This window comes from Astatotilapia calliptera, chromosome 14 (assembly GCF_900246225.1).
Source record: "Astatotilapia calliptera chromosome 14, fAstCal1.2, whole genome shotgun sequence".
NCBI lineage: Eukaryota > Metazoa > Chordata > Actinopteri > Cichliformes > Cichlidae > Astatotilapia > Astatotilapia calliptera.
The window spans coordinates 20,096,761-20,120,917 of NC_039315.1; positions in this window are offsets into that span (position 1 = coordinate 20,096,761).

Consider the following 24,157-nt stretch of genomic DNA (forward strand, 5'->3'; position numbering starts at 1 on the left):
ACTGCCACCTGCAAACGAAGCAGATAAGCAGAGGGCTTTTCACCATGATCTTGGAGGGTGTTCATGAAGCGTACAAACAGTTCCTCACCATCTTCGACGGTGCCAAAAGCTGAATCCAGAAGTTTAAGATAGTCTGCAGGAGTGGCTTCTGGCCCAAGAGGGCGGATGACATCAGAAGCGGGAGCAAGGAGACTTTCAAGAATCTTACGAGTTTTTCCCAACTCGGACAAAGAAGCATCTTCCATCAACAAGTCAACATGAGAACGCCATGTTTCATAGTCAGCTTCGCTGTAAGGTCTGGGCATCTTGCCAGAGAAAGCTCTGAGTCTTAATGTAGAGTGAGCATGTGATGTCTTTTCAACACTCTTGACAACATGCTCGACTACTACTTTCTGAACCTCTGGTGGGTTGAGGTCAGTTGGACTCAACATTTGAGGTGTCAAGTTTGGTCTCATGGGGCGTTGGAATGTGCCCTGAATGGGCTCAGGAGGGTGAGGCAGTTCAGTTAAGACTGAAGGTGAGGCTCCAAGTTGTGTGGATCCTACCACAGGGCAAGTCTGATCAGCAGCATCATTTTCAGGGTTTCTCTCAGCTGTCTCAGCAGCTTCAATGGTGTTCCCTATTGTGGATAGGGCCTCCCGCAACACTTCTTCGAAATCCTTCCCACTTAACTTGGCTAAACCCTTCAGGTTGCTAATGTAAGCCTCAGTAACACTGCCCCCTACGGTCTTAGTATAGACGTCAGTTAAGGCTCGAATGCGGTAACTGACATCTGGATTGTCAGTGGACTGTAAGAGGTAAGGCAGCTTAGGTGCTAATATTTCAACGGCTGCACCGGACTCGAACTCTACAATCTGGCTTTTGTGGAATACAGAAGAGTCATCATCGACAGCGAGTACTCTACGAATAGTACCATGTTGCTCCAGAAACTCAAATACCTCTTTGTCTTTCTCTCTATCTGTAACACCGCTAACAATAATGGCATTTGGTACTTTAACGGCATACTTCTCGACAAAATCCATTTTCACAGTATGTGAGCATTTGATCAAAGGTCAAAGAGGATTCCAATGTTGTCACACAACACTCTAGGCTCCTGGCTGGCTCGCCACTTTTACTTATGTAACACTGGTGGTGCAATACTAGACCTGTTAGTGCTACTTCTTGCCTTCTTTGCATGTAGTGCGGGCAGTATGGTTACCTTTAACCACAGTACGCGGACAGAAGGGAAATATGGACCAGATCAGACAGGTTCTAGATTCGTAGGAGCCAAGGGTGTATGACAACAGAGGACTTGTACACAGTAGGTGTAGAAAACACAATTGCATTTATTAGCAATTATTAAAGTTGTGCACATTTAACAAAAGTAGAGCGCGCTTCTTGAAAACAAAATAAAATAAACCCCACAAATGGTCGACCTAAGGATATATTGTCTTTTGTGTCTTTTTTTTAAAAGTCAATTTCAGTCTTTCAATGTTCAGTAGTCACTCAGTGTGTTTGTAACCAGTCGGGTTACAATCTACCAGTTCATCCGGCTCTTTGGGCTGGGCTCGCCATCCAGTACTGGAAAAGGGATCCTCGATTCTTCTCAGGTCCTCAAAACCAATCCAATCCAAATAAGCAAAGGAAAAAACCTGACCATGCAAAGCAACAAATGCTACACGGGGCTTCACAGTGCTCACGTTGGCTCACGGCCTCTGGAATACAGTATCACTCTTATTATTCTTGCCGAAAAAAGGACTTTCTCTATCCAGCTAGCTTCTTTGCCGCACGGGTAAACTGATCTTTCACCGTCTGTGTCTCTGGCGTATCTGACTGGCACACGAAGGCACGCACAGGTGTCTCAGCAGCGCACAGACTGGGGGGAGGGTCAGACCGGCCAATGATTGGTCGCTCAGTGGATCTGACAAACACACTCTAAAGGACTAAGTCCTGCCCCCACACCACTTATACATTACATATACATATGTACATATTAATTAAACTTCTGTTTACATGCTTTTTATCAGTATTTATTATAATTAACTTTGTTTTTATCAATATTTATTTATACTTTTAATCCCGTTTTTAACACTGGGTTACACTCCTGCACCTGTATTTTTCTGCCAATGTTATTAATGTTGTCTTGCAGTGTAATTAGCTTTTTTTTTTTTAAACAATCTACTCTCTTGTTGCTGATTCAATATGAGATACAGTTAGTTTCACTGTCACACGTGTAGTACCCACCACTGAATGCAAGCAATCAACTGACTAAAAAGTTGTGACTTTTCCCTAAAGCCCTTGTACACTGATTTCTATTCAAAAATACTTAATCTTGTTATGAGGGTTTCATTTTTGACTTATTTATGTTAGAACCATTAGTTAACTTTTATTAACTAGTTTAGTACTAACAGGTAGCTGGAAAAAAATATACTGATTTAAAACTGAACTAATTCCTGATTCTTTTGAATAAAAACTTATACACAAACAAGTGTTTCCTGTCAAGATTATTAACTTTCCCTGTCACTCTGTGTGCACACAGTTGTGCAATGAGTCAGACTTTTTTCTTCCAGCCTCCTGGAGGTCTGGATTCTCCTCTCTGTCTGTCTGAAAAGCCCACATCCCTTTCCTGACCCTTAACAGAGCAGTGTGATACAGAAAAGGATTTCAGCAGTGTCTGGCAGGCCAGAGCCCTGTTAAGCTTCAGCTTCTGTTCCACTTTAGAGAATTTATTCAATGTTTCATTGCTGCTGGTCATAATTTTGCATTCTATGTGGGAAAGACAAAACCTCTTCATCCCTGCTTTTCTAGATGTTTGTGTTCTGATTACTTGTGTACTCCAGCAATACTAATAAAGACCCCTTGACCTTGACCTGCTAATGCGCCAACAAGTACCTGATGGAAAAGCAGCTCTTCAGAGATTACTTTGATGTTCACCGAGGCAGTTTAAAGAGTAATTAAACACTCCATTTTAGCATGTCTCTATCTCCAGTATGTATTAAAAGTCAACCAACGTGTGCTGGTAACAATCTGTTCACTTATTCTCTCCCACAAAAAAGCTATTCCTTATGACTAAATCTAAAACTAAAAAAGAAAGTGACAGATAATTGTGTTCAACTTCAACTGAATGCTTTTTGCACAGTTAATATATAGATATCATGTGTTTTTATAAGCAGATTTAAACTAAATAGTATATGGCAGTGCATATATTTTATGCATGAGATTTCTGGAATACATATTACATATTAACATATTGACCAAAAACCATCTTCCAATGGTTTTTATATCATCCCTTAGCAATAAGCAAAATATGTTAGCTTTGGCCTTTGAATCACAAAAAGACAAAACAAAAACAAACAAACAAACAAACAAAAAAACCTCTCAAAACAAATGAGATGAAGCATAAAAAAATTAATTCCATGAAGAATTAAATGGGTGCTGTGGCCCCAAAATCCCACAGAATAAATCACATCATTGTTTTTATAATTGTTTTCTTGGAAACTACCTCAGTGTATTCTTCCTCTGTTCTGTGAACACGCTGTTTATTTGGACTTCATATCTCACTGCTGAGTCTCTTTACCATGAAAAATGAACCATATGAACAGTTGCTCTTTTTCTTTAAGCTAGGACAGAGCAGTCTGTATGTACCATAGCTATATGTCATGATGATTAATTTACTATAGGTTTCTTTATACATTTATTTTTGTGTGCAGTGCATGTCTGTGTGTTTCTGTGCGTGGGAAATGGGCCAGCATGAACACTCAATGGTTAGTTTGCTACATTGTTCAACTGTTTGTTAATGCAAATACCTAATCAAACATCTAATTATATGACAGTACTGTAATGCATGTAGAGATGTAGAGACAGTCAGACCGATCTACTGCCATTCAAACTGAATTGGGAAAAAAGATGATTTAAGTTGCTTTGACCAAAGCATGGTTGGTGAAAAACCACTGATCTAAGGTTTAAAGAGAATTTTTTTGAAAAAGAGTAAATATCCAACGAGCTACAGTTCTCAGGGTGAAAATGCCTTTTTGATGTTGCACAGGCAAACTGCTCTAAACTGATAGGAAGGTAACAGCAACTCACGTATCCACTCATTACTACCAACCTATTCAGAAGAGCATCTCTGAATTCAGATGGGCCACAGCAGCAGAAGACTACACTGGGTGTAGTAAAATAAGGCTACAGTTTGCTCACCACAACTGGACAAAAGACTGGAAAAATGTCACCGGGTCTGATGCATCTTGATTTCTGCTGTAATATTCAGATAGTAGGGTCAGAATTAGATGGCCTTCACACACCAGACTTAACAAAGTTGCTGATTAGTTTATAAGTTATGTCAGTATATATGTTTACATCCTTCTATAAGTCCCTTTAAATCATATAGAGTGTTTGGGGAGGAAACTAGCAGGTATGACAAGTCAAATAAATCAAAATGCCATGTTAATGCTCATAAGGAAGCCAGCAAACATAGTGGTACACATTTATAGAACTATGTTCCTCTTCGAGGAAAAGTTTCAGTAGATAAAATTGTTGTGGAAAGGATACAAAATCTATCTGTCCCTTCTTGTTGTTTTCTTTTTGTTTCATATTGCATGCTCCCTTTCTTCTTCTGGCACACACACATTTGAACGCTTCAGGCAAAAAAAACTCTATCTGTCACCCAGTGTCATGTGTCACATCTGTTTATTATGTATGAAACAAGACTACAGATCTTGTCTCAAAGCCCGTCCTTGACATAAGAAACCACATGTAACAGTTTTAGTCAAACCCCGAAGCTTCCCGAGTGCAAGGACGCATTTTGTCATTCATTTATGGTACTGTTTGCATAAACATGAATAATTTCAACATAAACATATTCACATACTCTCTACATGCATAGCTGTTTTAGCTTTTCTTTTTTTAAGATTTGTCTTTCACCGAATCAGCATTTGAGCCTGCAGTCGACATTTCTATATGTGTGAGCGTGTCTGCATGATGGGCGCATGCGCAGCAGGAAACCAGTTTGTGGGTTTTCTAATTTATTAACACAACAATGACATCATCACCAAACACAACAATGTGTAGCCCAAGCATAGATTAATAGCAAAGCAGCTGAAATTAAAGAAAAGAAATAAAAATTGTTAAAACATAAAAAAACAACTTTAAAACTGTTTTAAAAATGTATAACTCTAAAAATCTGTCTGTCTGTCTGTAAAACTAACTGACCAGACTCACCATCTATAACCATCAGTAAACTTCTCTGTTAATTGTTTCTCCAATTATTGACTTGAAAGTTGCCAATAAAAAAGTTGGTAGAATTCATTTTTGTGCCTTTTTTCGTCTGCAAGTTCACAGTGTTCTCTCCGCATTTTGACTCATTTTGTGAACACACATGGAACTGTGGGGTTACAAGAAGACTTATTATTCCATCTGTAATATTAATGTGATCTGCAAATTCTGGTCAAGATGTGATTATAAATAAATCATTCTTGTGAAATTGATGAAGTGTGTATGTGTGTGTGTGTGTGTGTGTTTCTCATTTTTCTCTGTGCGCCTGATCTTTTGAATGCTGTTCATACCTCAGAATATTTTGAACAGATGAAAAGTTTATACATGCATCTAAACATAGCTATCTCCAATACTGGGCAACAATTTTTCAGAAACCCTGGTTTCCTTATATTTTGCTTGTAACATGAAATAGATACAGCAGTTTACTGAAATTTGCATAAATAGAGTATATACAGGGCAAATAGAGTTTGTAAGTTCTAACAAACCTGAAAGTCAATATCTGGTAAAACCACAATTTTTGTCAAGACAAGCATGAAATCTCTTCATAAATGCTCTTCTTCTGATGTTGGCTGTCATTTGTTTTATCTTCTTATAATGATAATGAAAAATGATCCTAACCGGATGTTAAGATCCAGGCCAATCCATGATTGATAGTGTTCCACTGTTTTTTGTAGGGTTTTTGTGTGCGTGTGTGTGTGTGTGTGTGTGTGTGTGTGTGTGTGTGTGTGTGTGTGTGTGCGTGTGCGTGTGCGTGTGTGTGTGTGTGTGTGTGTGTGCGTGTGTTTTTCTACATAGGCAGTTTGGTAGTACTTGACACTGACTTGACTGACCACCATGTTTTACAGATGGCTGTAAACACAGTTGTACCTCTCTGCTGACTTCCTCCATTCACTCTATAACTCATAATGTCACTGATTTTTAGTCCAGTTCTTCTGTACTTTGGCATACCTCAGCCTTTTCTCCCTGTTTCCTTTCCTCAGGAATGTATTCTAGACAGCCACCCTTCAAATGAGACCATTTCTGATGAGGCTCGAGTGAACAGCAGATAGATCAATTATAAATTAAAGGGCCAGATATATCTGTCAGGTCCTGAGTCAGGTCTTTCCTGGATTTTTTCTATTTCTTAAGGATATGACATCCAGATACAGATACTCAACTTTTTTTTGCACACCACACCAATGTGATGCCAAGTTTTACGCTAACAGCTCTTTGGGAATGATGAAAAAATGCTATTTATTTCTTTATTAAAACTGTGTTATTGTTGGTAGTTTTTCTAGATTCAGCTAAAAAAAATGGGAACAAATGATGCGTTTCTTGTTAATAACAAAGTATTTGAAGATAAGATAAGACAAGTGAGTGAGTGGCATCTCAAGACACAAATCACTGTATCTTTCTGTGTGCATTTTAGTGCTTTCTTGTGCCTTTCAGCTCCTTGGCTTTGTTTTCAAACATCCATTCTTACTTTTTCTTAACCTTTGTGTTCATTATCATTAATTTTACTGTATAGTGTCTGTCCTCTGGAAAATTATGAACAAAGAGAAAATAAATACCTACAAAAATATTTGAGTATTAAACAGCTCAGGGTGGAATGTTGTTGGTCAAAAAATACAGTAAATAAAACAAAACAGAAAAACACTGGTAACCACGGAATACGGCAAAATATCAGTCTAAATATGAATCGACCCACCCCGGGCCGGAGCCACAGGCTAGTATACTTCAAAGCTCAGATAAGTGGATATTTTAACCCGTTTAGTTTTCATGTTTATAATTAATAAAAGTAAGAAAACTGTAGGTGTAGACAAACATTTTCAAACAATCTTGATCCAGACTGGATAGATGACTCTCTCATGAGAGGTTGGGCAAAGCTTTGATGAGATTTCAAATTCAGACAGAAAAAATATATTCCAAAGACCTGAGGCCATCGTGAGGAGGGTTCAGGAGGTTCTTCGCTTGATATCTGGCTACAGCCGAGTCACTGACTATATAGTATCAACATTAGTGTATTTTTCTATCTCTTGTTGGTGTGCTACAATACATAAAGTACAGTACTGGGCTATACATCTTAATCTTATGAATTCAAATCTTTTCAGTCCCACTGAATATAAATTCAAGCCATGCAGTCTGGCTTTACAAATATTTGTGGGAGAATGGACTAAAGATTCTTAAGATTTTACAGAATTTGAGCATGGCATTGTAATGTGTCACCCATGAAATTTCTTCCCTTCTAGATATTAATTGTAGTATTGCAGTATTGCAATCTGACAATGATCTAACATCTCTTAGATATGAACAATGTTTTTCCAATGTTCTGAACTTCGATCCAAGGAAGTGCCTTTCTCTTTTTTCGTATTTTCACTAGTCCTTTGAACTCTCTTTATCTGTACAGTTTTGGGGGATTATTCTTCTCTGGATGAAAAAGAAACTCGTTTTTTCCTCTTTCCCCTCCCTCATGGCTCTCTCTTTCCTCTCCTCTTTCTAGCCCTCCTCTAATCCCATCTTCTCCCCCGCTCTTCTCCTCTGAATTTCCCTCTTTTCTCTTCTTCTCCTATCCATTACTGTCCCATCTCATCCTCTATTTTCTCCAGTCCTCACCTCCCCCTTATCCCCATTTCTCCTTGACTCTCTCCCCTCTTTCAATACCCTCCTTCTTCATCTCCTCCTCATTGCTTCCCTCATCCATTTTTGCTTTGATCCTCTGACAGTCTCTCCTATTATTTCCTCTGCAGTCTTCACTCCTCCTTTACTCCTCTCCCAAACTCATCACTCACTCTCCTTACATTTCTTATCGCGCTCTGCTGTATTCTGCTCTATCTTCTACTTCCGTTTGCCTGTTAATATTTTCTGGTTTTCACCCTCTTGCCATGCCTCCTTTCGCACTTCCTCTTCTTTCTCATTCCCCTTCACTTCCTCCCCCTCGACCTTTTACTTCTCAGCTTCTCATCCAACTCAGTTTCCTATCCCAGAGCGACATGTCTCTAAATGGAGCAGTGGAAAACAAAATCTTGACAAAGCCCAGAGATCTGCCTGCCAGTCCCTTCCGTCTGTTCATTTATTCGTTTGTTTGTGTTCCCCTCGCTCCCTCCCCGTCCCCTCCATCCCTCCAACTTTAGTGTCGGGCTAACTGTCCCCCGTTCCAGCCTGCTTGCCAACACACAGACTCGCACACACTTGCATGCACACACAGGCTCTGATTGCGACCTGGCGGAGCGTTAAATTACAGCCTCAACAACACTGCTGTGAGGGAATCACTGTGTGCTCTGCTTGCTGTCTCTTATCCCCTGACCCTCCCTCATTTTCCCTGTCCTTCTTCTCTATCTTTACTGATCTTCCACTTCACTCTGAGAGCTCTTCTCTGCTCACCTGTTGTTTTCCACTTTTCTGGTCTCCTTTGTTTGTGTTTTCATCATTTGATGTCTTGTCTCGTTTAATTCCTCTATTCACCTGTTTTGTTCTCTTGGGTCAATCATCATCTACCTTCATCCGTTCATCTTGCATCACATCTTTTTAAATCTTCTCCTTTTCTGGTCTCCTTTGCTGACATTTTCTTTGTTAATTTCACAGACATGCTGCAATAGGCATTCCCCGCAGTTCAGATCAGCTCCTTTCATTCCCCCACCACTCTCTCTCTCTCCTCCTTAGAGCTAACACATGTTCTGTTGCAGCTTTCTTCCTTTATTTTCCCAAGTCCATCTCCTTTATTTCCCTAATTCCCCTATTAGTCTCTTGCTTGCATTTCCCATCAGCCTCCTCTCTAACTCCCCTCCTATATGCCCTCCCATCTCTTTCCCTTCTCCCTCCCAGCCCTCATTACCATGTGTGTGTCTGTGTCAGGTTTCATCCTGTCAGTGAAAGGTCAGCAGCAGGGATTTCCCTGGGCATCACAGCTAGCAGCTTTAGCACTCTGCATCACCAGCCTTATGCTGCATATTAACAATAGCGCCAGCAGCCATACCCCTTAATGCCACCAGCCTGCATATTAAACAGCTAACACCTAGCCCCAAGCTCAAGTAACAAGAGCGTTCTACAGTGTAGGTTATTTAAAAGACTAGAAGCTTTGACACTTATTGTCATCACCTAACAGTTACAGCACAGCTTCATAGCAACAGCCGTTTGCATGTATAAAAGGCTAGCACCTATGGCAAGGAGGCTAAGCACAGAGCCACCATTGAGGCAGGGCTCAGGGAGATTGGACAGCACTTTGGACTTACCAATCATCCAGACATGAAAGCTATGAAATATAGCATATCAATACATATATATATTCAATATAGATAGATAGATAGATAGATAGATATATTAGGGGTGCAACGATACTCGTATCGATATTGACCGTTCGATACAGTGCTTTCGGTTCGGTACGCATATGTATCAAACAATACAACATTTTTTATTTGTTTTATCAACTTTTCTTCTGACGATGCTGTCTGCGTTGAGCGCTCAGTGGATCTGCGTTCGACTACTCCGCCAAGGCTGCACTGTCGAGTGCAGATCCACTGAGCACAGCGCAAGTTAGCAAGACAGAAGCTAAGCTCGTTGCAACATGGCAACTACCTCAACGCTACCCGAAATTGAACCTCCCCCACCCTCATTCAGATCTGGTGTTTGGAACTGTCTTGGTTTTCATGTGAAGTATGACCCTGATGGTAAGCGCGTCATTGACAAAAGTAAAACAGTATGTCGGATGTGCCACGCAATGCTCAATTTGTGGGAACTAGTGCGTTAGCGCAGTTAGCTTGTTAACGTGTTGATGCCGTCCAGCCCCACGCACGGGGCGAGATATATATATATATATATATATATATATATATATATATATATATATATATATATATATATATATGTGTGTGTGAGTGTGTGTGTGTGTGTGTGTGTGTGTGTGTGTGTGTATATATATATATATATATATACTAACACCCAGCACGCCCCTGCGGGCGGTTTATCCTTCAAGCTCGGGTCCTCTACCAGAGGCCTGGGAGCTTGAGGGTCCTGCGCAGTATCTTAGCTGTTCCCAGGACTGCGCTCTTCTGGACAGAGATCTCCGATGTTGTTCCTGGGATCTGCTGGAGCCACTCGCCTAGCTTGGGAGTCACCGCACCTAGTGCTCCGATTACCACGGGGACCACCGTTACCTTCACCCTCCACATCCTCTCGAGCTCTTCTCTGAGCCCTTGGTATTTCTCCAGCTTCTCGTGTTCCTTCTTCCTGATATTGCTGTCATTCGGAACCGCTACATCGATCACTACGGCCATCTTCTTCTGTTTGTCTACCACCACTATGTCCGGTTGGTTAGCCACCACCATTTTGTCCGTCTGTATCTGGAAGTCCCACAGGATCTTAGCTCGGTCATTGTCCACCACCCTTGGGGGCATCTCCCATTTTGACCTCGGGACTTCCAGGTTATACTCGGCACAGATGTTCCTGTACACTATGCCGGCCACTTGGTTATGGCGTTCCATGTATGCCTTGCCTGCTAGCATCTTGCACCCTGCTGTTATGTGCTGGATTGTCTCTGGGGCATCTTTACACAGCCTGCACCTGGGGTCTTGCCTGGTGTGATAGACCCCAGCCTCTATGGATCTTGTGCTCAGAGCTTGTTCTTGTGCTGCCATGATTAGTGCCTCTGTGCTGTCTTTCAGTCCAGCTTTGTCCAGCCACTGGTAGGATTTCTGGATATCAGCCACCTCCTCTATCTGCCGGTGGTACATACCGTGCAGGGGCCTGTCCTTCCATGATGGTTCCTCGTCTCCCTCCTCTTTCTTGGGTTTCTGCTGCCTGAGGTATTCACTGAGCACTCGGTCAGTTGGGGCCATCTTCCTAATGGAAGGGGCCATCTTCCGCCGGAAGATGGCCCCTTCCGGCGGAAGGGGCTACATGAATAGGATGAGGGACCTATGGATATATATATATATATATATATATATATATATATATATATATATATATATATATATATATACACACACAAGATGATCTGTTTAAAAGAAAAATGCTAATTGAAATTTACAAAATATAAAGAGTAGTAGTAGAGAAAGTCATGCTTATTTATGATCATTTTAAAAACACATGCCATTCATGTGACAATCAATATGACATTTTGCAGAAAATTCATATTCTTATATTTTATATATAATCAATTCAAAGTGTTCATATGCAAAATCTAGTTGGCAGTGGTGGCAGTGTTCTAAAATGAGGCAAAATAAACTTGCAAATTTATTGGTTCACCTTCTTCAGCTAATTAAGGATATTCCGGGGTGACAGAAAACATAATAATAATAATAATAATAATAATAATAATAATAATAACAAACAATGACTGAATAAATTACAATTTAAACAGATAAAATAAATACAACAACAAACACAAAACAGACCATAATGGATAATAACAAAACACACAAAAGGCAAAAGATAAAGTTTAACATGACATTAAGGGAAACTTGCCAGTTATTTTTACCTTCTAATAAATGTCATCAGTTCAATCCAATTTAAGACCCTGTATTATTATTTCAGTCTAATATTAGTCTTTGCAATGAACCAGCGACCTTAATGAGATTTGTCAAGATGCAGATTCCTGAACGTGCAGAAGATTTCGGGGTTAGATTGAAGGGCTCTGGACACCAAAGGAACATTCATTGCTTTGATCTTCTCTTCACTACATTGGTTTGGGATAAGAAGCTGATGTGTCCTCAAGTGTCCTCTGTCTTGTTAGCTGAGATTCTGCTTAGTACTTCACATCCAAAGAGCCTCACACAGCTCAGGCGCAGCAGTAATAGGTTATGAAACAAATCAAAATGCCATGCACAAAAAAGCCATTTTGTTAGAAATGGCAAATAACTATTTGTGATAACACCATTACTGTATTACTTTATGGACTGCGGAGGATACAGTTTGTAGTAAAATGAATCTAAATGAGATAATAGCCTAATATCTTATGCAGGTAACTTCAGGGTTAGCCATGTGTTTTCGCTGTTATGAAGGTGGTTCCTTTCCTACCTGGGTACATTGCCATGGTAACCTATGCTGCAGACCAAATTTGGCTCGAGTGGGTTTATATTCAATAAAAAAGATCAGCAGGTATGAAATCACTGCCTACTGGCCATTCATTTCTCTGGAAAATAGCATCACCATTTCTAGAAGATCCCTCTGACCTCTTTGGATGAACAGCAGGAGAGTCTACAGTTTTGTTTTGTTTTTGTTTTTTTTATAAGGAAATCCCAAAAAGTTTTGTTGATCTGGATGCAGTGTTTTCAGTGGGAGAAACGTTTCGTCACTCATCCAACCGACTTCCTCTGTCTGACGAGACTGACCACAAGAAGAATACAATCAACTTTTTTATTATACAACTTTATTATATTTTATTTATAAATGCCTTACTATATGATCTTAAAACAGGGGTGCCAGTTTGTACTTGTGGAAATTATGTCAAGTTTGTACATAATCTAAGTGTGCATTTGAATTCTATTTTCATATTCTATTTACTGTTTACTGTATTTGCTCTCAGTCCATCAAACACCACCAGGACTGAAGCTGAAATAACAAAAACTAAAACTGTCTTTACGCATGTCTTTTTAATAATTTGATGGAATAGCAAATGTTAACTTACACAGTCAAGTTTTCTTCCTGGTTTCAAAAAGTCAAGACTATATGAATGTAGCAGGCCAATTTTACTGACCAATGTGTTTAAAGCATGCACACATCCATATAGTGCTTATAAACTGTGTTTCCAAATACTAGTGCCCATACTTAATAATTTGCCTGCAGCTGCAGTGTTGCTTTCAGCCTCTATTGTGTGCTTAACCTCTACATTTATATATATATGTATTTTTAAATGTTTGTAACATTGTGTATTAAAAATCAGAGATCCTGCTGCTAGTATTTCTGTCCATCTCTGATCAGTCACATGCACCTAATGCCATGCGTGTCACATGAACACGCTCACAGCAAGATTGAGAAACCCCGGATTAACTTATTGGGTTAGTAACCACCTTGGAGTGACTGTTTGGCCCCATTGCCAGTGTTGGGGTGAGTCACGTAAATATTTATTATTTAAGGACCTGTTCCAGTTTGGCAGCTGAAGCCCTCCGTCCTCCGAGAGCAGACTTCTGAGCAGAGTGATGAGTGATCCAGGCTCCAGTATTGAATAAGGAGCATTAACATCAACTAACTTTCTACTTATATTTCACGCAACCAACATGCCTAATGTATTAAAACCTGATAGTTTGTAAGGATATATTGTTATTTCAGAGAATTATGACCAGTTTAAGATGAATATAGGCATTAACAATTCAACTGATAATTAAGCATTAGGGCTACAGTGCATGTATGCTTTCTAATTATTTGGAGAATTGTAATGATAAAGGGTCAAGGTGACAGAGCTAAATACAGAAAACAAATGACGTGTGAAGCACTGTTACAGCTTTTTTTGTTGTTGGCGTTTTTTTTTAGGTTAGTTATGCAATTGTTGTGTCATCCCCTGAAGAAAGTATTTGTGCTTCACTATTTAGGCTGAACACATCAGCTCAGTGGCCTCAGAGGGAGTGCTTTCTTACTTGAATGTCATCCTGAAATATCCTGTCATACAGTTGTAAAGCTTAGTCAGGTTTTGTTGTTTGTTGTTTCTTTGTTTTATTTATGATCTTGTCTACAAATGCTAGTTAAAGAGTCTGTTCAGAAAATCTTGGGAGAAAACAAAATATTAACCACCTACCCCTTTGTTTAAAGTTGGATACTGCCCCTAAGCAAGTCTATTCTATTATGCTTTGATTTCTTCTTCTTTCTTTTTTTTATGAAAGCTGCTGTGTTTTAATGATGAAATACTTTTCAGACCGAAGTGAATTCAAATGTGTTTCCATAGCTTCAGAAATAACCTTGGTTTATGTTTGAGAATTGACAAAATCCAATTTAAATGTGATACCCAGTGACATTACCCAAAGGAATATTTTGCTGCTCACAATAGTTGCTTCTTTGTCTCACCATAAATAAATCATCTTCCTACTTGGAGAATCCCCCCCTCTAGCAGAAAAAAGAAGTAAAAGAATAAATCATTCTTAGACAAATTATCCTGTCCAGTCTGAGAATAACCAGAGAATCACAGAAAGTGCAGGAGATAAAATGCACAGAGATCAGACTTGAATTTGATCACAGACAAAATATTGCACAGGCTTATTTACAGTACAAACCAATCAAGTTTGTAAATTTGGGAGGGGTTTCTGGGGAGCTGAAACTACAAAGTACGAAAAGAGTAGACTCATTTATACCGAGGAGAAGCGGGCTGGAAAAAGAAGAGATCTTATTTTGAATTTCCCTCTCCTCTGGCCATTTGCCATTAGCTTTAAAAAGCATTTCTTTGCACACACGTCTAAATTCAAACTCAGGAGTAAAATGTAATGAAGCTATGATACTGTGGATATACTGTTTATACAAAATGAAGTTGTCCACCTACTTGTGGTGCTATAATTAAACCAGATATCATGTTTGTTTTGCCAGCAGCTGGTTTGCTGCAACCGCCAGCAATTTGCATACTGCCTGTTTACATTGAACTTATTTTTTAGTGCCTTTATTTAGCATGCATGCACTATACGTCCACACACGCCAGCAATGCAGAAACAAACACCTACCCTTGCAGAGCTCTCTGTGCTGCAGCATTTTTCAGTCAATCCAATTAATTATTTCCTTAAGAGATATTACATGATTAACACGATTCAGCCACCCATTCAGTATGTAGGTTTGTGCTCAGGTGTGGATCTTAGTTTAAGAGTGTTTAGGTAATGTGGGGGTGGGCATGAGAGGATGAATGTCTGGGCATGCAAAAAAAGGTCTCTGAATGCTTGTGTGCGCTTGTGGATGGGTATGACTATGCATGTGTGTATCAGCTCTGTGTCCTTGAAGCAGTGCTTCTTTATCTGGGGAACTGCGATCCACTGTTTACAAGGCAGACACTGAACTAGTTATTGGTGGTGAGGGACTACAGGTTCTCTTTTCCAAGTGAACAAATCCCAAACCTGAAAAAAGAGGCCTGTGTGTGTTGAAAAATTTAGAATAAACAAAAATATTATACCGACATTTTATTTCATTTGTGTTTGTGTCAAGGTTCACCTTTCGACCTGTTCCCCGTAGAGAGCTGTTCCTGGTGGAGAGAGGCCTGCTATATCTGTTATGGATGGCTGAGGATGCACGAGGCATTTATGTAAATGTGAATGCAAAGCAATGTTCCTGATGTAAACGTTGAGTTTAAAGGTGAATGGTTTCATAAATTAACTCAGAAATTAGTGTCACATCTTGAAGCTGGAATTGCAGTTCAAGGCACAGAGGAGCTTTCATTTTCACTTGATCTGACATTAGCGTCAGTGCTGAGATGCGTCATTTTATTCCGAGCTAAAATACAGTTATTATTCAAGGTATCGCGTCACTAAGGATGGAAAATTGGACACTGAAGGGAATCAAACTCATGATTTTGAACCGAGCTCATTCACCATTCACCATCTGAATTTCAAGAAAACATGAAATCTTTCAGTGATAAGAATTTACGTGTACAATTTTAGTATGACGTAAAGAGGTGCTCAGAGCAATGTTTATGGACAGAGGAAATCAAGGAATTGAGCAGACATAGTTACCATATTTTTCGGACCATAAAGCGCACCGGACTATAAGACGCACTGTTAGGGTTGCCAACTCCTTGAAAAAAAATAAGGGACACTTCGTGGCCAGGGCCGGGAAACCCAGTTCACCCTTCCCAGTGTGGTGAATTTTGTAGCTCTTTTTTTTTGTGTGTGAAATTATTTTTTAACCATTTAACTTGAATTTGATTTAAGCAGATGCATATTCTTTGTGATATGACCATATGGGAAACAAATGATCATTTAGCCATTTATTTTTAGCTCAAAATGACAACATTAACACAGTAAAACAGGTCTCTTTCTTAAACAGAAGCCTGTCATGCTTAACTTTTGAGAAAATAAGTAAATCTTTCTTTAAAAGAACTCTGTCCTGCTTAACTTAAAATTATATAAATTAATAGAAAACAATAGAATGAAAAATATTCTTGTAACAGTGCACATTTAGTGCATTTAGTACAATTGGCTTCAGTTGAGGTATTATTTCAGCTTTTCTAATGCTAATCAGCTGCTCCCGTTTGTAAACCCACTTGTTCCCATGATTACGCATCATAACTCATCATCATTATTAATCTATGTACTGTATTACTTTTATGTATTAGTCATCTATTTGTTGTAATCATCTATTCTTGCAGCTGTTTATTACACAAAATAAATTATATTATCACACTTCTGGCCACATAGCGCTGATATTCACTGCACATGCCCATATTAACCTTAACCAGAGGGTTTAAAAAAAACAAACCAGTGTTTACATACCATATCTGCTTCTGCCGTGGCCTGGTGGACAAAAAATTGGTTAAGGGTTTCCCCGAGCTTTCACGCCCCTCATGTTCTTCATGTGCCCACCATTAGAAGCATGCTTATGGAAAAAGTGCGCCAGCACACAGTGCAGTGAGCTTTAAAGGTGTTATCGTGCACTTTTCCAGCCAGGTGTTTTCCTTTTCCCATTCCTCCCTGTACTTTTGCAGCCTTTTTTTCTTTCTCTGAGGGGATCAAACATTGCTGGTCTAATGCTGGGCTTACACTGTGCGATTTTTGGCCCATTTTGAGACGATTTTTGAGTCGTGCGACCGATTTGGTGATCGGCCCGATTTTGGCCTTCATCGTGCATCGTGTAGTATACATGGGGTAACGAGAAGCGATTAACACCTCACGACCAGCTCCCGATCATCAATCGCTCGTGAGGGTGTCACCACAGCCGCTCACACTGCTCACATGCAAACACACGTAAACGTCGGTGAAAAAGATGGAGCAGCACGGCTGTGCAGCGTGTGATCTGGACACAAGCGATGGAGGCACAACTTGTAGAACTTTGGAAAGCTCATCCGAGCCTTTTCGATGTGGCCTCACAAAATTATCACGACCACAACAACCGTGAAAATAGTTGGATTTACATTGCTGCTCAATCACAGCTGCCTGATCTATGTTTTTCATTAGCAATTTAGCAAAGTTGATGGTGGTGGTGTGCGTGTCTGTGTGAGTGAAAGACAGAGAGAGAGAGAGCGACAGATTTTCTGTTATAACCTTCATTTTATGGAGGCACAGTGTGAGCACTCAGGTCGCATCAGAGCATCGGGCCGTATAGTGTGAGACCCTGCATCGTGACCTATGAACTTCTAACCCCTGCGAGTCAATCGTGCAGTTTGAGCAGAAGCTGAATAACGTGACTGAAAAAATCGCACAGTGTTTGCCCAGCTTTAGGTGTACTGACGTCCGAGACTTGCACCGATAAGATAAGCCAAACTTTACTCGACTAATTCCTCTTGCTTCCTCCACTTCCGTACCATTGATTCATTAATGTTGAATTCTCTGGTAGCCGCTCTATAAACACTAGAACAACAGTATATGTTGTTCCAGTGTTTTTCTAATTTTTGCTATGTAACTTTGCACTGTCCACTTTCTGCTGTAACAAAACAAATTTCCCATGTGTGGGACTAATAAAGGTTATCTTATCTTACATTAATGACTAACCTCATATTGTGGCTGGATTATCTCAGTTGTTCTCCCCTACTGAAGGTCTGTTTACAGCAATTTTCCATGCGATTGCATTTGTAAAAAAAAAAACCATCGGGAACTTTTATCAAGTGGAAAAAAGTTAGCGTTCATTCTCCAGGTTCACTGTGTTATGCTAACATAGCTGTGTCACTAGCACAGCATTATATACCAGCTAGCCCAACTTCAGTAACCCTACAAACGTTACTGCTGTTTAGTTTCGTGCCTTCATTTATGTTGGAAGTGATAGCAGAGCTGTACGTTTTATTTTTGCCCAGAAATCTCTCAGTCAGAACTTGGTATATCATGTTTAGGTAACTAGCAAAACTAGCGAGCTAACTTTCTGCTAACTTCCTGCTAACTTCTAACTCTGTTAAATTTAATAAATTCTGTTTCCATGCATTCCTGGATGTTAAACTTAATTGCTACACCTGGTAAAGCAGCAACACTGATCATTTTATTAAAGATGAAAGAATTTACACAGTGTTTGACTTTGGGACCTGCCGCGGACGGAGTTTTGGACTCAGATTACTATGAGTCACGAGGCTCCTGACTACGGTAGCCATAACACTCAGACAATCCATCAAGCGGTGCGGCTTCGTAGCTTAGCAAAGTCCTACTAAAACATTTTTGGACAGATTTTTAAGCGCCGTGTACCACATAAAATCGGTTCGACGTCAGTGAGCACAGCCAGAATTCATAGATAAGATGCACCAGATTATAAGGTGCACTGCCAATTTTTGAGAAAATTAAAGGATTTACCTAAAAGTCACACAGGGAGAGAAACAAGCCTAGATATGCATTTTCAGATCTACGCCTCCGATGGAGTTGTAATATTTTCCCAGTTGTCTCCATAACCATTACCCTATGTCTTGGATTATCTCTCAGGAGGCTTTGACACAACAGATGGACAGAAGGATAGATGGAGCAAAAGGAAGGAAATGTAAGGGGGGGAAAGTGTGGCTTTGTGTGTGTGTGTGTGTGTGAGAGAGAGAGAGAGAGAGAGCACATGTGCATTAATCAGAAAAGGCCGTTTAACATATGTGGTGGCTTAGCAGCATTTCTATAAGATCCTAAAATTTTATTTTGGAGTGACCAAAAGGAACAGGATAAAAAATATCTATATCAGATCAGTGGGCTTTGATCAATGGTCATGAGAATTTGCATAATAATAATCAAGGAACCTCCCTCCCTCCCTCCCAGCCCATTGTTCATTCAGTGGTGCTAGTTTCAGTCATTATGCAAATGTACTGTTTATAAGGTTGGGGAAACCTCCAGTCAGCTGAGACAGAAGAAGTCACTTGGATGAGTGATGAAACGTTTCTCCCACTGAAAACGCTATGTCCAGATGAACAGAATCAACTTTTGGGGAATTACTTATCTGGATGATTGAGCATGCATCAAGACACCTACAGTATATCAGAAGGAACAGCTTAGGTTAAGCGGTTGAGAGACAAAGTTAGAGAGGCAAAGCTGAGATGTGTTGGACATGTGCAGATGAGGAATAGTGGATATACTGGACAATGGATGTTCAATATGGAGCTGCCAGATGGGTGGAAAAGTGAAAAGCCACAGAGAAGATTCATGGATATAAGGAAGGAGAGCATGCAAAGGGTTGATGTGACAGAAAAGGATGTCAGGGATGTAGGGAGATGGAGGTAGATGATCCACTGTGGCAACCCTTAAAGGAAGCAACAAGAAGAAGAAAAAAAGAATAGGTTTTTCATGTCTTTTTAAAGCAGTGTAGTAAGAGACGAGAGTACATCAAAGACTTATCGTTGGCCAGTTACACACCACTTATGGTCTGTAACTATGGAACTGCTTAGTACACTTGCATGTACACTATATCCAGTATCCTGTATCCAAGTATCCTGCACCTTAGCCATATTGGTGACAGCTGACATGAAACTCCACACTTTTTTTGTCAGCATGAGTACACTCATTTGCTTAAATTAAAAAACAAAACAAAACTTAGCAATAAGCCAACAGCTAACTTTTTTAAATGACAGGAACAAGGACAGAAAAACGTCAGAACAGCTCTTGAGAGGGTAACACAGCAATGAACAGACAGCCAGAATCACAAGCTTTAAACATGGATACACAACTGGGTGAGTTAAACTTGGCTTCAGCTGATGTGCATTTTCTGACTCGGCCCACTGATGTGTGATTATGTGATTAATGGTTTGTTGGCTTTGCCACAAGGTTAAGATGATGTGAGGCCTCACACAGACACAGGGTCTAACTATCTACTTTGCTAATTTGAGACCAATTTCCCACTGGGATCATACATTGGATTGCTTTTAAATGAACAACACATGCAGAGTGGGAATTCAAAGCTCTGGCTTCACACGTTCTTTTGCTCTGTCCTAACATACATGCTCATGCCATGCAGGCATGACTCAATGTGCACACTTACTCACACTTACAAACACACATTCCCTCTCTAACTTTCTTGCACACAACCCGTTGTCATGTGTAGGTTAGTAAATATATTACATGTGTAGTGTTTCACTTTTACAACCCTTTGCACAAATGCTTTCTGCTTTTTAGGACTCTGAAATCCTTCAACCATTATTAGTGTGAATGCTTGAAAAGCATTCACAGTATTGTTATTCTAATCTTTATTATTAGTGTGAATGCTTGAAAAGCATTCACAGTATTGTTCTTCGAATCTTTATTATTATTATATTTTATTATTTTTCCGTACGTTTTTTGAAAGCCTACTCCTTCAAAACCGTTCAACTTAGAAAAACCATTCAAACATCGTTAGATTCCTATTATTTTGGACAACATTGCTTCTATTTTTCTCATTTTTAACATTTATATTTTTAATTTTATTCAACTTTATTCAACAAAAATTTCCCATGTATTTCAATGGGGAGACCCTTCAAATTCTCATTCAACTTACTCATTTTTAAACTCTTACTACTTCAACATACGTTCACATAGAGCCACCATTCAAACTTTAAAACGAAGACAAGACATTCAACTATTCAACTTGTATTTATCTTTTCAATATCTATTATACTTTTTCTTCAGTTCCAGTTTAAGTTTCATGATGTTTTTTCACCCGTTTCAGAGTTTATAATGGGTGTGTATGGGACGGAATGTTGGGGCTAGAGTGAGGCAGCTCAACTGCTAGAGTGAGAGGAGCAAAAAAATTTATCTTAAAATCTTTTTTAAAACTGCTGCTGTGTCCGCAGCGTTTGCTCTACAGGTATGATTTTACCCTCAAAACGTAGCCATGGCTGTCCTCTTTCATCCAATGTGTTTACTATTGTACTAGGTGTTATGGTTCTTTCATAAATGTCACCAATGCACAGCCTCCTCCCTCCAACTCTTCCATAGACTCTAATGTTAAAATGGCTCAGAAGGTTCGTTTGAAAATCAGAAGAGCATGGTGTCTTTACACTGTCACCACGTCCATATAATAAACTCCACAGGCATGAAAACTGAGAATTCGGTAGACTAGAAGCTGCTGTCGCTCACGGTGAAAGAATTTTGTCAATACGACTTTTACTTTTCATTTGGGAACGATTTGTTTCGGCCTGACTTTTCTGTTCATTTTAAGCAGCAAAAGTGAGGCGCATGTCTGTGTACGTGTGTATGGAGCCATTGGGTGCGGTCACTATAGCAACCAGGCTCACACCTGCCTGCTTAACGAGCTCTGCCTGCCACTGTGCCAAGATTCATCTTAAACACTTCTCTTTCAACTGCTGCTGTGTCCACAGTGTTTGCTTTACAGCCATCATTTTACCCTCAAATTGTCGCCATTATTGTTCTCTTTCCAACACCGTATCTTTCAAAGCTCAGGCATTTAAACTTTTTAAACTGTGTGGATCAAAGTGGAGGGATCACATTTGAGTCATTCAGTGATTCAAAGAATATGACCTTTTAATATTCATTCAGATGTTTTCTGACTCTAAATGTTCTTTTCTCATTTCTTAGGGTTTTCTAATTTACATTTAAAACATTTTCAGTTTTTTTCCAACTCCTTCTTCTGTGTAACCTTCAGCTTTTAGCAGTTCAGCACCTTTGTTTTCAGGTTAAATTCGTTTTTGTTTTTTTTGTTTTTTTTTTTTAATCTCATTCAATATTTTTAACTCAAAATTCAGCAATTAATTCATTTCAGTGCATACATTCAGATTCAAGCATTCACACTGCAGTTTCTTCAGAAAATGCACTTTCTAGTTCTTCTATTTTATTATTATCTATTCCGTACGTTTTTTGAAAGCCTACTCCTTCAAAACCGTTCAACTTAGAAAAACCATTCAAACACCATTAGATTCCTATTCTTTTGGACATGATTGCTTGTATTTTTCTCATTTTTAACATTTATATTTTTAATTTTATTCAACTTTATTCAACAAAAATTTCCCATGTATTTCAATGGGGAGACCCTTCAAATTCTCATTCAACTTACTCATTTTTAAACTCTTACTACTTCAACATACGTTCACATAGAGCCACCATTCAAACTTTAAAACGAAGACAAGACATTCAACTATTCAACTTGTATTTATCTTTTCAATATCTATTATACTTTTTCTTCAGTTCCAGTTTAAGTTTCATGATGTTTTTTCACCCGTTTCAGAGTTTATAATGGGTGTGTATGGGACGGAATGTTGGGGCTAGAGTGAGGCAGCTCAACTGCTAGAGTGAGAGGAGCAAAAAAAAATAATCTTAAAATCTTTTTTAAAACTGCTGCTGTGTCCGCAGCGTTTGCTCTACAGGTATGATTTTACCCTCAAAACGTAGCCATGGCTGTCCTCTTTCATCCAATGTGTTTACTATTGTACTAGGTGTTATGGTTCTTTCATGAAAGTCACCAATGCACAGCCTCCTCCCTCCAACTCTTCCATAGACTCTAATGTTAAAATGGCTCAGAAGGTTCGTTTGAAAATCAGAAGAGCATGGTGTCTTTCCACTGTCACCACGTCCATATAATAAACTCCACAGGCATGAAAACTGAGAATTCAGTAGACTAGAAGCTGCTGTCACTCACGGTGAAAGAATTTCGTCAATACGACTTTTACTTTTCATTTGGGAACGATTTGTTTCGGCCTGACTTTTCTGTTCATTTTAAGCAGCAAAAGTGAGGTGCATGTCTGTGTCCGTGTGTATGGAGCCATTGGGTGCGGTCACTATAGCAACCAGGCTCACACCTGCCTGCTTAACGAGCTCTGCCTGCCACTGTACCAAGATTCATCTTAAGCACTTCTCTTTCAACTGCTGCTGTGTCCACAGTGTTACAGCCATCATTTTACCCTCAAATTGTCGCCATTATTGTTCTCTTTCCAACACCGTATCTTTCAAAGCTCAGGCATTTAAACTTTTTAAACTGTGTGGATCAAAGTGGAGGGATCACATTTGAGTCATTAAGTGATTCAAAGAATATGACCTTTTAATATTCATTCAGATGTTTTCTGACTCTAAATGTTCTTTTCTCATTTCTTAGGGTTTTCTAATTTACATTTAAAACATTTTCAGTTTTTTTCCAACTCCTTCTTCTGTGTAACCTTCAGCTTTTAGCAGTTCAGCACCTTTGTTTTCAGGTTAAATTCGGTTTTTTTTTTGGGTTTTTTTAATCTCATTCAATATTTTTAACTCAAAATTCAGTAATTAATTCATTTCAGTCCATACATTCAGATTCAAGCATTCACACTGCAGTTTCTTCAGAAAATGCACTTTCTAGTTATTATTTTCTATTCCGTACGTTTTTCGCCGACTATCTCCTTCAAAACCGTTCAACTTAGAAAAACCATTCAAACACCATTAGATTCCTCTTCTTTTGGACAACACTGCTTCTACTTTTCTCATTTTTAACATTTATATTTTTAATTTTATTCAACTTTATTCAACAAAAATTTCCCATGTATTTCAATGGGGAGACCCTTCAAATTCTCATTCAACTTACTCATTTTTAAACTCTTACTACTTCAACATACGTTCACATAGAGCCACCATTCAAACTTTAAAACGAAGACAAGACATTCAACTATTCAACTTGTATTTATCTTTTCAATATCTATTATACTTTTTCTTCAGTTCCAGTTTAAGTTTCATGATGTTTTTTCACCCGTTTCAGAGTTTATAATGGGTGTGTATGGGACGGAATGTTGGGGCTAGAGTGAGGCAGCTCAACTGCTAGAGTGAGAGGAGCAAAAAAATTAATCTTAAAATCTTTTTTAAAACTGCTGCTGTGTCCGCAGCGTTTGCTCTACAGGTATGATTTTACCCTCAAAACGTAGCCATGGCTGTCCTCTTTCATCCAATGTGTTTACTATTGTCCTAGGTGT